Source organism: Panthera pardus, unplaced genomic scaffold, assembly GCF_024362965.1.
Source record: "Panthera pardus isolate Hobbes unplaced genomic scaffold, ASM2436296v1 HiC_scaffold_22, whole genome shotgun sequence".
NCBI lineage: Eukaryota > Metazoa > Chordata > Mammalia > Carnivora > Felidae > Panthera > Panthera pardus.
In genome coordinates, this window is record NW_026526788.1 from 83,728,612 (window position 1) to 83,742,323 (window position 13,712).

At 51.2% G+C, this 13,712-nt stretch overlaps 1 protein-coding gene across 1 annotated transcript in view; it reads left to right on the forward strand.

Moving 5' to 3' along the window:
- Window positions 1–5,919: 5,919 nt before the first annotated feature.
- The window catches only part of MGMT (O-6-methylguanine-DNA methyltransferase), a 298,547-nt gene continuing 290,754 nt past the window's right edge, over window positions 5,920–13,712 (forward strand). Inside the window, exon 1 of the mRNA XM_053910052.1 lies at window positions 5,920–6,081. The gene's annotated coding sequence lies outside the window, so the exon portion shown is untranslated. The remainder of the gene's footprint in view (window positions 6,082–13,712) is intronic.

Consider the following 13,712-nt stretch of genomic DNA (forward strand, 5'->3'; position numbering starts at 1 on the left):
CTGATACTTCACAAACCTGCAGGTTTTTAAAAGGATACACATGTAAAAACAAGTAGCACGGTGTCCAGGGGACAGTTGCATTGGTAACAAATGCCAGAAGCCCAAGTCAGACTTGCTTATTCAAACAAAAGAACTGACTGCCACACAGATATGAGAAGCCCATAGGGACTACCTTCAGATCTAGCTGGATCCAGGGGCTCCACGGTGGAGTCTCCGCCATTTCTCCCTACTCCGTGGGATCCCCTCCCAGCAAAGATGGCCATGACCCAGAGTCACATTGTGTCTGCTCGGTGACCCAGCAGGAGCTAACTGAACGTGCACCCAGGCAAGAGGCTGATGGGTCTAGCGTGGCGACTGAGGGAAGATCTGCCACACACAAAGGAAGTAGAGCTTGCAGGCAAGAGCCATGAATGTCCTCTGTGAACCACAGGAAATGCAGTGCTCACTCTCCAACTCCTTCTACAAGTAAAAGACACAGTAAACCTGGTGTGAGCATTCCAATCCTCATTGCTGTGTGACTTTCCCAAGTTACTCAACCACTCTGTTTCCTCAATTGTAAAACTGCGATAATGATGTTGCCTACCTCGCATGTTGTTGTGAAAATTCAAAAAGCTGATGGAGCATCGAGCCCTCAGCACAAGGCCTGCCACTTAACAAACAATGGATTTTTTTTTTTGCTATTTTTATTACTAATTTCTATGAGTCCTATCTTTCTAGTGCCTGAGTAACTCAATGAATCTCCAATAAATGTGCTCGTTACGATTAATCCTTGGGGAACCTGGGGGGGCTCAGTCGGTTAAGCATCTGACTTCAGCTCAGGTCATGATCTCACAGTTTGTGACCTCAAGCCCCGTGTCAGGCTGTGTGTGGACAGCTCAGAGCCTGGAGCCTGCTTTAGATTCTGTGTCTCTGTCTCTCTCCACCCCCTCCCCCATTCGTGCTGTCTCTCTGTCTCTCAAAAATAAATAAACATCAAAAAAATTTTTTAAAAAGATTAATCCTTAAGACAAAGAAATGAGGTGCAGGTTTGGCAATGCTTTGCTTGGCCTTGGAGGGGGGAGTCCAGCTCTAGGAGAGTGTCCTGAGCCAGCACCAAGTTGTCTCTTCTGTCCAGCTCCATGAAACAGGCCCCCTTGTCCACGGACGTGGTAGAAGTCTCCACTGCACAGAGTCACATCCACAGGGGACTGGGGGAGACGGGGCTGCCAGAAGCAGAGAGCCGCCCCCTGCTGGCTCGCCACCCCCTCCACAAGCCTCTGGTGATGAATGGGTGTGAAGACTGAAGAGGCAGCACGTGAGTCCATGCTGCAGAGCCTGGGCCTGGCACACAGTAGGCGCTCCATCACTGTGAGCAGGTACAGCACAAGTTGGTGGCTCCATACCTCGCGGTAATCTTGCCCTCACCAGCTCCCTTCCTTCCTTGCCACACCTGTTCTCCTGGCCACATGGGTGCACATGACTGGCTCGTTCCTCTGGCCACCGTGATTGGTCCAGAGTTCGGTGTACTTACGCGTGCTGGGCCAATCAGAGCCCTTCTCTGGGATTTTTTTTTCCCCCAGGGGAAGCTGGATCTAGAACTTGTTTCAACTCTGGGGACGCAGTGTTGGAAGGACGTAATGCTGAGGTCATGGGGGAGGGACATGGGTCATGCCTCTTCTCCCTCCCCACCAGGAGTGAGATCTCTGTCCTCTTTGTGTCCAGAGGCCTCCTGGACCAAGGAGGGCCTCGTGTCCAGTGGCTGCGAGTGAGACAGATGGAGGGACTGCCCGGACCTCACTCTGCCACGCCTGCCTCTGCAGACCAAAGTGAGTTATCTCTGCGAACAGTCAGATAATTGAGTGATCAGACAGACAGCCACCACCCCATCCTCACCACCAGTTTTGCTGCTCGCATGGTGACCGTTCCTCTCACTTTGCCTCATCTTATTTTAAATCAATGGCTCAGTGCACTAGGGCTAGATTGAGGAAGTGTCCCTTAGAGAGAATACAACCACTGTTTCTTTTTCAGATTAATAGTTTTGAAGGCTGAGACAGAACGTTTGGTACGGCTGCTTTTCCTGCCTTGATTTTCGTGTGTAGTTTCCCAGGCAGAGGCAAATGAGGACAAATCACAACCTCAGCATCAAAACCCCCATGTCTCCTGCTTTAATTTCCAAGTCACAAAAATGCAGGCACTTCTGGCTCATCCCAGAAGGACACAGGAGGGGGGAGACGCCTTCCTCCTGGCGGCCCAGGTGCACACTCCCCAGAACTTCACACTACTTAAAAGATTTTGCCCAAACTGCCAACAACGTGTTACAAACAAAGCCCTTCCTGAAAATGGATCAAAAACACTTTGTAATAAGTGTAGGAGCTGCTTTCAAAAGGGCCAACGTCTAACAAAATCCCCAGTCCTGAGTGATCAACGCTCAAATAGCCCAACACGGTTTGAGACAACCTCCCCCAAAGCTTCTGCACTTGAAGAAGTCATTCTCTAAGCCAATCTATCCACACACGTGCACATCTGAAGAGTCGACTTTCACTCACTTGTTTGCATGTATTATGTACATTGCCTGGGTATTCAGTTATCTGGTTGCCCTATTTTGACCGAACTCTGGGTGCCTTCGGCCCTGATGCCCCTCACCTTCCTCCTCCACTCCTCCAGAATGTGCCCCACCCGCCCATCACTGGTTGGCTATACCACCCAGATCCTAGGTGTCGGCTCTTGCCTCCGACCCTTACAGGAACACTGGGGCTGGGAAAATCAATCGTGTTAATCGGTAAAACTCTCCGCTGGAGATGCTATCCTAAAAGAAAACCACATGTAAAACACTTAAAGAAGGGAGCTCTGTAACATGTTTCTTTTGTTATACGACCCTCACACGTTTGTCCGGAGTTTGGGGCTTTCAAACCACATAAGGTTTTATGTGATCATTATAAAATCCCTTCTTTTCCCAAAGGCAGGGTAGTAAGGATTAAGTTTGACTACTGAAGACAGCTTTGTTGTAAATGGTCTCTAACGTCACAAAAGTAGCTTGGAAAGAAAGGCTTATTAAACAAATTCTTGGGTTGTGAATCATTGGAAGCAATCACATGGCATGTTCATTTGTTTAACCTGAAAGGTATCCATTTGGATGTTTAAAGAAACGATGCAAATTAACATTGTTCCCAGCGCCCACAAGAAAGCTGGCCAATCTTAGAGGACATTCAAGGAGGTCCCTTGGAGAAGTCAGAGTGGCAACGAGCATATACTCCTTTGGTTTTCCACCTCTTTTGCAAAAAGTCATTCATGGGAAGCTGTGTCCAGAGAAGATCGGATATGATTTATTAATATACAGATGGGAAACCCCAAAGAAACTTTGTCCACCTAGCCCAACACTGTCATCCGGCAGAGAAGTCAGGTGGATTGCACAGTGAGAGGCTGGCAGGGCTGCACCCCAAATATCCTGACCTTGCGTCCCTTACACACCAAGCTGTTCCCCAGACTGGGGCTATCCTTGTATTGCTTCAATGACAGGACGTGTTCATAGGTGAGGATGCTGGTGTAATGGGACATAGGAATGAGGCCTAGGGCAGTTTTCGAGGAAATGCTTTGAGCTTTTGGAAATTATCATTAAGAGGAGAAGAATTTACCAGCAAGTAAGTGTTGAGAGTGTGGATTTCAGTTCTGTTCGCTGGAGAGTCTTAAATGTCATGTTCTGGAGTCTCAGCCTTTGGCAGGGCCAGTCCTTGGCAGGAGGGGTGGCCTTCCCCTCAGCCCCCCTTGGTTCTAAGACCCCTACGTGGCTCCTGACCTGATGCCCCTTGTGAAGGCAGCTGCAGTGTCTCTCAACCTCCCTGAAGGGTAACTGAGTCCCACCAGGAGAGCCTGGTGTTTGCATCCCCCTGGATGCTACATTCTCCTCTGTCTCTCTGGCCTACCCCTCCCTAAATCCACATCATCTCTCTAAGAGGGCCTTAGGATGCCTGTGATGACCTTTCTTTCCCTGGGTGGGAATCAGAGATGCTAATACCAGCTAAGTCTTGTTTTACTAACAGCTTAGGAAATCATATTAATATACTGTTTAGATAAAAAGAAGAGTAGGATTTATTTATTGTTACAAAATTACATCACAGTACACTTGCTAGGATACCAGAAGACATCCTGGTCCATTTCGGTGTTATTTTCCCTTTTCATTTCTGTTGGGATCCTAGTTCTGAGGGTATAGACTGTAATAGACTATAGGAAGACAGGCATATTGTTGTCGATGTTTGTTGCGGGTACCTGCACGCCCCACAAAGACTGGGTCATTATAAAAATCCTTTACATGTGATAGCATTGAGGATTAGAGAATTTGAGTAAATTTCCTAAAGTTTCACAGCGAGCCAACAGAGAAGACCAGAACAAATGGCAAAGGTGTTTCATTTCTCCTGTCTTCCTAGTTTTAGTGCCTGTGGCTGCCTGGAGCAGGATGGAGAAGGATTCTGAGGCTGAGTCCAGTCTCACCAGAAAAAAAGTAACTTAATCACCAACGTGTACTCCGGGGCCCAGGCCAGTTATTTTGAATGTGTCCCAGCTGAGGCGTGGCCCGCGTGGGGGCCTCGAGAGAATCCACCATGCCTCTACAGTCACTGGGGTTGATCATAAAGCAACCTTTCTTTAGGTTCTTTGAACAAATTTTTATTGACAACGTTGATATGTCGAGTCACTCAAGTCACAAATGTCCCAATAGAGGAGTTGTACATACGGGGAGAGTGAAGATTTCTTTCCCATTAAGAAGACAGAACCTAAGGGGCCCATAGAGGACTTAGAAGGTGTGGTCCTGAGATGGGACCAATGGGTGTGTGACCTCCCTCAAGCTTTGGGGAAGACTCCCAGGGGACCTTATGCCCATCAAGCTGGATACAATGTGTCTATACTGCTTCCTGGGGATGTCATAAAAAGTACCAAAAACTGGGTGTCTGGAAACAGCACACATCTATTGTCTGAAATCAATGTGTGCAGAGGGCCGTGCTCCCACTGAAGGCTCCAGGGCTGGGTGCTATCCATGCCTCTCTTGTCCTGGGTTCTCCTTGGCTCCCAGGTGTACCACTTTGCACCCTCCCCCTTCACACAGTTCTCCTCGAGTCTGTCTTCACCTGGCCTTCTGCTTGCAAGGACACCAGTGGTATGGCATTAGGACCCATTTTAACTTGTTACCTCTGTAAAGATTCTATCTCCAAATAGGGTCACATTCTGAGTACTGGGGTTGGGACGCCAACATATTTTTCTGGGAGAACACAATTCAACCATAATAACGTCCACAGAGCACCAAGTAGTGCCGGGCACCCATGTGCTCACTGACTAGCACCTGAGCCTGGCTTGGCTGCTACGGAGCCTGTGTCTAGGTCATGGTGACCTTCAGGACCCGAGGGGCCCTGCAAGGCCACCTCCGACCACAGGCAATAGAGACATCCCAGGCCCCTCTGCTCGCTCAACGACCCGGATGGTGCCCGGAGTCCTGCCTGTCCCTGCCCTCCGGGAGGCCCAGGCAAGCAGCCCGCGCTCCGGGAGAGCTGAGTTGGCAACACGGCCACTGAGCACTTGGCGCCGCGGACCGCAAGCACCATGGGACGCGGAGCTGATGGTGGCTAAACTGAGGCACGGAGCGCTGTGCGGCGGGAGCGCGGGGTCTGGGCGGCCAGGCAGGGGAGGCCGGTCGGCGGCGGTCGGGAGGGCCCTGGCGGGGCGGCGCCGGGAGGCCAGCGAGGCTGCGCAGAGCGGGGTCAGCCCAGGCTCCGCCGCACTGGGCATGCTCCGACCCCCGCGGCGGTCCGCAGACAGGGGGCGGGCGTCCGCTCTAGGCCCCGGCCCCGCCCTGCCTTCTAGGCCCCTCCCCCGCGCCTCGGCCTCCACCCCCGCTCCCGCACTTCCCGGCGCCCCCCTCTCTGGGCCCCGCCCCCGCGCCCGTGGCTCCTCTCTTCCCGACCAAGCTTCCGTCACGTCCAGGCCCCGCCCACTGTGGCTCCGCCCCCGCCCCGGCTCCGCCCCCCGCGCCCCGGACATGCCTGGGCAGCCGGTGGTTCTCCAGCACTTGGCCACCCTGTGCTCGCAGCTGCTCGTGGTCGGCGCCCTGGTGACGCGGTGAGTGTCTGGGTTGCTGCCCTCCCGCCAAAGTCGGGGCCTTTCTTAGGCTGAGCAGTCGTCTGAAGCCTGTGGTTCTATGGGCACCCTCTCCTCGCCATAGGCGAGGGGCCTGCCTTGATCCCACCCCAGGTGTGCGCACGTGTGCCCAGGTGTACCCAGGTGTGCCCAGGTGCGGCCCTCCTTCCCCACGCCTGGAGTTCCTGGACCAAGTTGCTCTGCGGTGATAGCGGCCCGTTGTGGCTTCCCCTGCCATGCCTGTAGTTGGCCAACATCTTCGACGCTCTCCCTGCCCACTCCCCCGCCCTGCACTACTGACCAGCGCCTGGGGGCCGCCGCTTGCCTTCTGTTCCCAGGAAGCTTCCAGAGGCCTCTACTCCGGCCCTTCCTTGCAGCAAGCCTTTAGCATACTCTTTGTGCAGAATTCCACATTTGCTGCACCGTGTTTTAAGACGGTGCCAGAGAAGAGCAAGTTCTGGGGTCTTCATTTTCATGGCTGGTGTGTGTATACATTTGGCCCTAATTGCCTCCGCAAACACTTAGAGTAAATAAGTGGAGTTTGAGAGCCATTTACACTGGGCACCATAATTCCCAAGTCGGTGATAATACAGTAGAGCAGTGTTCTAACCCACGTATTCCCTGCTCCCTGTCTGGGCCCATCATTTCCTGAGATCTCAGAATGGTCTTCCCTATCAAGGCCTCTGCTCAGTACTTGGCTTTCTATCTTGGAAGCACATTTTGTATGCTCAAACACAGCGTTTGCTTGGTTGGGTGGACAGTCATCAGGGCAGAGGGAGGCTGCTTTGCCCAGGGAGGGGTCACTTCAGCTGTTTGTGGCAGAGCACGAAGCTGTTGAACACGGGGAGCTAAGAATCGGACTGGTTACTTACATTAAGAACCCGTAAAATGTCTGCGTCAGGCCCTTCTCTCCATCTCCCCAAGATAGATGATGAAGAGACAGTTTTGTTCTTTCCCTGAGTCCTTCAATGGATAACACACGGCATAAAAAAAGGGTGTAAAAGCATTAGAAAAGGACGTAAAAACGAAAGCATGCTGGGGGTAAAGCAATTTTAAGGAAACAGTGTCAGAGTTCTCCTCTCCATCCCTGGCTGCCCCCCCAGTGGGGAGTTCATATTGTGTTAGACGCTGTTGTCCTGGAGGTCACAGCAAGTGCACACCTGCAAAGGTCCAGAGTCTACGGGTAGTGGAGAGTTGGCCTCGCTCTACAGGTATTTGATTTCTTCCCAGGTTCTTGTCTTGAGTTAGAATTTGAATAGTAGAGTACAGTATGGGGGCTGGATGAACCGGGCCTCAAGTACAGAGCTATAGAAAGGCACCTTTTCTTCATGAATGTTCTTTTCATTAAAACAAATCTGTGGGCGCCTGGGTGGCTCAGTCGGTTAAGCATCCAACTCCTGATCTCAGCTCAGGCCTTGATCTCAGGGTCATGAGTTCAAGCCCCACATTGGTCTCCATGCTGGGCATGAAGCCTACTTAAAACAGAAAACAAATCTGTGTTATAAGAGCTAGATTTTAGTATTATTAAACTCTGCTCTGGACACTGTTGAACACTGATGGAGAGGGAAGTTTAAAGAAGTAATGCACTAGGTGTGGACATGTTGGAAAGATCTCACTCTTGTTCAGTGGAGATTCTCAGACCTTTCTTTTCTCCTGTGTTTTGGTCTCGTGTGGCTCTGGGTCGAGCCTCACTTGGGCCCTCCACTCAGGCCTCCTGTCCCCAGTTGCCTTTCCTGGTGCACAAGTGAGGTCCTGGGCTGGCCGTGCAGGGGAGGAGAGCAGTGGGGCCTGAGGAAGAAGGGGGCCTCCCTGGCAGTCTCTGCTCTTCCTGTCCCAGGAACCCAGCAGTGTGCTCCTCAGTGTTGTTCCATAAAGGAAACTTACTAAATTGTCTTCATTTTTCTTATTTTGCAGAGGACACTTAGAAGCCAGGGACTCAAACCACCAACACGGCTCTATTCCAGCTCCCTGTTTGGGGTCTCAAGGCCCTTTTTAGTTTATAGTGTAGTCTCTTTAATAGAAAATCATGGAAGCAAGACAGTATTTTCTGAATTCTCTTTTCCTGTGGTCATCTGTTACCCTTATTATCAGGTGTGTTTTCATACTAATGTCTGACTTTATCTAACTGCATAAAATTCCTCTTGTGGGTCAACTTTCCCTGGGGGTTTTGACTTCCTGTCACGTCTCTGGTCACTCCAGACACGTACATTGGGCTCCAGGTCTCTGAAAGGCCCTGAGCTCATTCGGCTACTGTCTTAGGCCCCCTGAGCCTCTTTTCTGGGAGGGGTAGCTTCTTTTTTTGTTGTTAAAAAAAATTTTTTTAATGTTTATTTATTTTTGAGAGAGAGAGTGTGTGAGCAGGGAAAGGGCAGAGAGAGGGAGACACAGAGTCTGAAGCAGGCTCCAGGCTCCAAGTTGTCAGCACAGAGCCCGACCCGGGGCTCAAACTCACGGACTGCGAGATCATGACCTGAGCCGAAGTCAGCCGCTCAACCGACTGAGCCACCCAGGCGCCCCCGTGATGGGTAGCTTCTGATACAGGTGCTTAGGTCTTATCTCAGAATGTTATTTATACAAAGCCTGAAACTTAAATCGGAGACATACAAACCATAACATTCCCATTGGGTGAGAGTGGATTCCCTGTCATCCTTTCACATGTACTCATGATGAGCGAACAAACCCAACGGCACCCGTTCCTGGTTTAAAGTAAAAGTATGTGGGGGGGAGGGGCCTGAGCTGTGCAGGAGGGGCTGGTTTTCCCTTGGTTCACAGGATGCATTTCCCCTCCTGTTAGTTCTGGAGGCCTGTCTTGGGCAAAGGTAGGTGAAAGTTGTAGACTGTTGGGAGACAGAATACTGCCAGATGGGTGTCCCGTGGCATTAGGGTAACCGGTACGCCTTTGCTGGTCAGTGGAAAGAGTCGTTTCCTTTGGATGTAGAAAATTTGACAATAATAAAGAGCTTAGAGAGGGCTGCAAGGTTTTGGGAAAACCGTACAGTGAATATATGGAATATAGTGAATGACTTATTCCTTTAAATAGCAATTGAAGTGAATTGTCGAAGAACAGGAATAAATCGTTTTGTGACCTTTTGTAACCTTTGAAGGAACCCAAGTGGTTTTGGCAGATGTGGCTTACGTGTAAATCGGTCACAGTGTCTTGCCAAAGTGCTCAGAATCCCTGGCGGGGAAGCCAGTCTGTGGCAGTCACGCTCCTGATGTCTGCCTTAGCGAAATAACTAACTAAATAGGCAGCCCCAGGAGCCACTGACACAGCAGTGACACCCTTGGCTATGTGTTAAACGCTGAAACTTGTTTTTGACACCACAAGTTGTTTTCAATCCGACTGGGGGCTTGGAGGAGTGGGGGTCTCCAGGGAGGCAGGCCTCATGTCTCCATCCCCCTGGCCCCAACCTGGAGTAGACTTTTGGCTTTTGATGCAGCTGTGGTAAAACCAGTTAAAAGTTCTATAGAAACATTTCCTGGCAGTTAAATTTGTTGTCGTCTGTGTGGAACCACGAAAGGGATTGTGAGCGAGTTATAAATGCCTCATATGTTCGCTCTACTACTTTGAAAATTGTCTTGTTAGAATAATTTCCTACCCGTAGCACTTGTGAAGTCAGCAGAGTATCCAGCCCGAGCTCTATTGCCCATTCCCAGAAGTCTGGGGGTGAAGCTGAATGCGCGGTCCGCCAATGGCACCACTCGTAAAAGCAGGCACTTGTTAAATCTATTTGTTTTTATTATAGACATCGATCTGCCAGTCGCAATAATGCATTTATGGACATTTTTCTGCAAGCACAGCGCTGGTGGCAGTTTTTACTGACAAATTGAGTCATATGGATAGTAGTTTAGAAAACTCTCACCTTATTGATAGATTAGGCACTTCCAGCGCTGGGTGTTGAGAGGTATCTAGATGGGCGTAGAGAGGGAATTGAATCTTGGGGCAAGATATGGGATGGGACATTTAAATGTTGAAATTTAGTAAGTAACTAGTTATTTCTCACTTGTTTTTAAATTGTTAGCTACAGTTTACCCCCCAGTCAAAAGGACTAAAAGTTGGGACCCAAGGTGTTACCTTCAGATTTTGACCTGCTTGTTTGGGTTCGTTGGTAAGAGCCACCACTGGAATGCATTGCTGTCGTTGTAGTGGGATATCCATGTGTAGTAGGTACAGTGTTCTCAAAAGGGGCTCTGAGCCCTATTGGTATCAGGATTACCAAGGGTGCTAGTTACAAAAGGCAGATTGTAGGCTTCCTTGTCAGACCTACGAGATCAGCACCTGGGGACCTGTGTCTTTGCAAGCTTCCCAGGGAATTCTAGGGACCCCAATGTTCCAAGCATCTCTTGGGAAATCTTTAGGATGGCTGAGAAGTAGTGCTCACCAGCCCAGACAAGCTCTGGAGTTCCCCTTCCAGATGGATCCATTCACAGCCAGCGTTGTCATCAGTTGCCCGTGCTTATGGATCTGTGTATGGTTTTGTAACTCCTCGGAGACATGTGAATCTCTTCAAATTGCAAACCCAACATGTTATCATAGTGTTATAGTTTTCGGTCTTGTGGTTATGACAGAAGATGCAGATGTTACCAAAACTTTGGCATTAGTTTTACAAACAAATGTTAAGCATGGACAGCCATATTATATTTCACTCCTATCTCTTCCTTTGAATGGCTGGCATTGCTTTTCTTCTCTCTGGGTAGAAGCGTGTTCATGGTCTCAGATGAGGGCTGACTTTCAAATGCACAACTGAATGTATTTTTGTAGAACAGAGTTGGGTTTTTATTCAGGAAGTGCCAGAGTTGTGTTGGGGAGAAGAATGGGAGGGATTTGGGTGGTGCCATTTACTAGTAGGGTGATTTGAAGAAACTTTGAAAACCCAGGCTGCCTCCTCCTGTGTCTGATGGTGATGATCATGCTTATTGTGTCTACTTGGGTGAGTGTAAGCACATGAAATAATAAAGTATGAAGCACTGCCTGGGTAGAAATCTTAACTTGGAACCACAGTCTCATAGAAGGATGAGATTCTACCCAGAAAAGTGGGGAGGAACAAACCGGAAATCCCACTTTCCCTCCAGCCCAATAACATCCTGGTTTTACAGATTTACACATAACCCAAGCCCCCATTTGGGGAGGCAGTCACAGGGTTAAGTGTGCAGCCTCTGGTAACAAGCCTGCTTGTCTGGATCTGGATCTACTAGTTATATGACCTTGAGTAGAGTTACTTAACTTTTCTGATCCTTAGTCTCCCCCAAAATAGGGAAGATGACACCACCATTCAGAGGGCTGTTGTTGGCTATTGGGAGGGAATTGTGTTTACAGATCACACCAGGCCCTGGTGAGCCCAGGAATAGCCGACCTTTGTTAGCTCAGAGCCACCGGCCTGTTTTCAGGAGGAGGCAGGACTAGCGATGGAGTCCAGTGTCCCATCTCCTGTGTGTCTGTGATTCCAGGCGGTCATGGACTTGTGTTTGGTCTGGAGCATGATGTAGCTCAGTGCTAATTTGCCGGGTTTCTAAAATTCTTTCTCGAAGGAGCTGGTTTCCCTTGCTGCCAGTTTGGTTTTTCACAGTGGACATTATCAACAGCTGCTCAAGTGCTTGCTGTCAAGGTGCTCCCCACTCAGGTGTGATCTGTGAGTGCTCAGGTGTGCGGTGCCCAGGGCAGGCTCGTGCTGCGTGGGTGGAGAGCAGGCCAGTGGACCCTGCCAGTCTCTGGCAGCCCTGGGAGGCTTGACAGTAAGCATCTGTTAAATGGAAAGAACTTCTGAAGGGCCACACACAGAATCGGACACTGGCAGTGGTCAGGAGCCATCAGGGTCCCCAGCATTTGTGACCGCTCATACTGTGGTAGTGATGGGTAAGGCGACGGGTTAGGTCCGCTTTGTCAAAAATAAAAAATCCACAATAATTTGTGTGGGTGGAAATGGGCCATATTTAGGGGTGTCTTCTTCCCGTCCTATCATGGGTCAACCTAGTAGAGTCAGTCAAGTTCCAGAAGAATCTGGACAGTGCAAGAATGATAGTATTGCTGATAATAGCATTTATTGAAGGCTTACTGTGCTCGTTGATTTACGTAGGTAGATCGGCTTCTCACATCCTCAGGATCACTGGATGACGCAGACACCGTTAGTTTCTTTATTTTGTGTATGAGGAGACTGGCTCCCAGAGAGGTCGAGGGGCCTGCACAAGGCACACGGGGAATAGGAGTGGGGTTCTGTGTTAGCCCATTGGTTGTGTCATGCTGCCTCTGCAGGGGTGAAGCAGAGAAATGGGTGCAAGTCCTTTTAGAGGCAAGATGTAGCAGACATAAATCCACACCTGTATGTTCTTGCTGTATTTTCTGAAGGCCAGTGTGACTAAGCATTATCCTTCACGTTGTGGGAAAAACAGCGCACTCAAGTCTGTGCCTGCTTGCCGTGCTCACGACACCTCCCGGCACACAAGCCACTTGTACGGGGCTGACAAGACCCTACCTGTGTGTGCTCTGCCACTTACTGAAGACGCAGGTGTACCCCGCGTCCCTCCTTTGAGCATAGGACCAGTGTGCAGGTGCCGGAGAAAGGAGAGGAGCGCCCTGGGCGCCAGGCTATGTTCGAGGACTTCAGCCACGCTCATTACCGAGTCCCGATGGGCCACGGACTTGCTCCTGATTCCAGCCGTAAGGGCGGATGAAGCACTTGTGCATAGACTTGCGGCCCGGTGGTGGCACGCGTGGACTCATGGATGCAGATGGGTCTGCGAGCAGTCTGGCGGGAGTAGGGGTGGGAGTCGGGGCTAGAAAGGGGGCCGAAAGTTAGCGCCAGGCCAGCCAGGAAGGGGACTGTTCTCTCTGACCCTTGGCCTTGGGAGTTTTGTGAGTGGGGGACCACTGCGGTCACCAACAGGGACGACAGGGAGGGAGGAGGAGAGGAGGTCCGGGTGGCGGGCGACCTCTGTTGGCAGGCGGCACGCAGGGAATCGCTAGGGTCACGCGCGGCGTGCGGGGAGGTGGTACTGTCACGCACCTCACGTGCAGAAGCGGTACGGCCACGTGGGGAGGTGGCACGACCGTGCGTGCGGCCTGCTGGGAAGTGGTACGGTCACACGCAGCACGTCGGGAGGCGATACGGCCACGTGGGGAGGTGGTGCAGTCGCGCGTGCGGCATGCTGGGAAGCGGTACGGTCACGTGGGGAGGCGGTACGGCCACGCGCCGCACGCCGGGAAGCCGTACGGTCACACACGTCGCGGGCGGAAGCGGTACGGTCACAGGTGGCGCCTCAGAGTGGGGGTGGGGCCAGCGTGTGGGAAGCTGAGGGTGCCTGGAGGGCTTCCTGGCGGAGTGCGGGGCCCCGAGGGAGTTGGGTGCAGTTTGGAGGTGGAAGGTGACTGTGTTTAGAAGCTGTGTTTTAAACGGGGAAGGGAAACACGGGGTGTGTGTGCTTTTTATTCACGGAAAGGCAGGCCTTGGGAAAGTCAGAGAAACGATCTGGCTTTCGCAGGGTACATAACCCGTTTCTGTCATGGCAGCCTTGGGTTCGGGGGTGGGGATGGCTGCCTGCCCTCCTGTCACCTGGCTCGGGCAGGGCTGAGGGGGCCTCGCGAGCGGCGCTCGCACCCCTGTCCGCTCTCCGTTGGG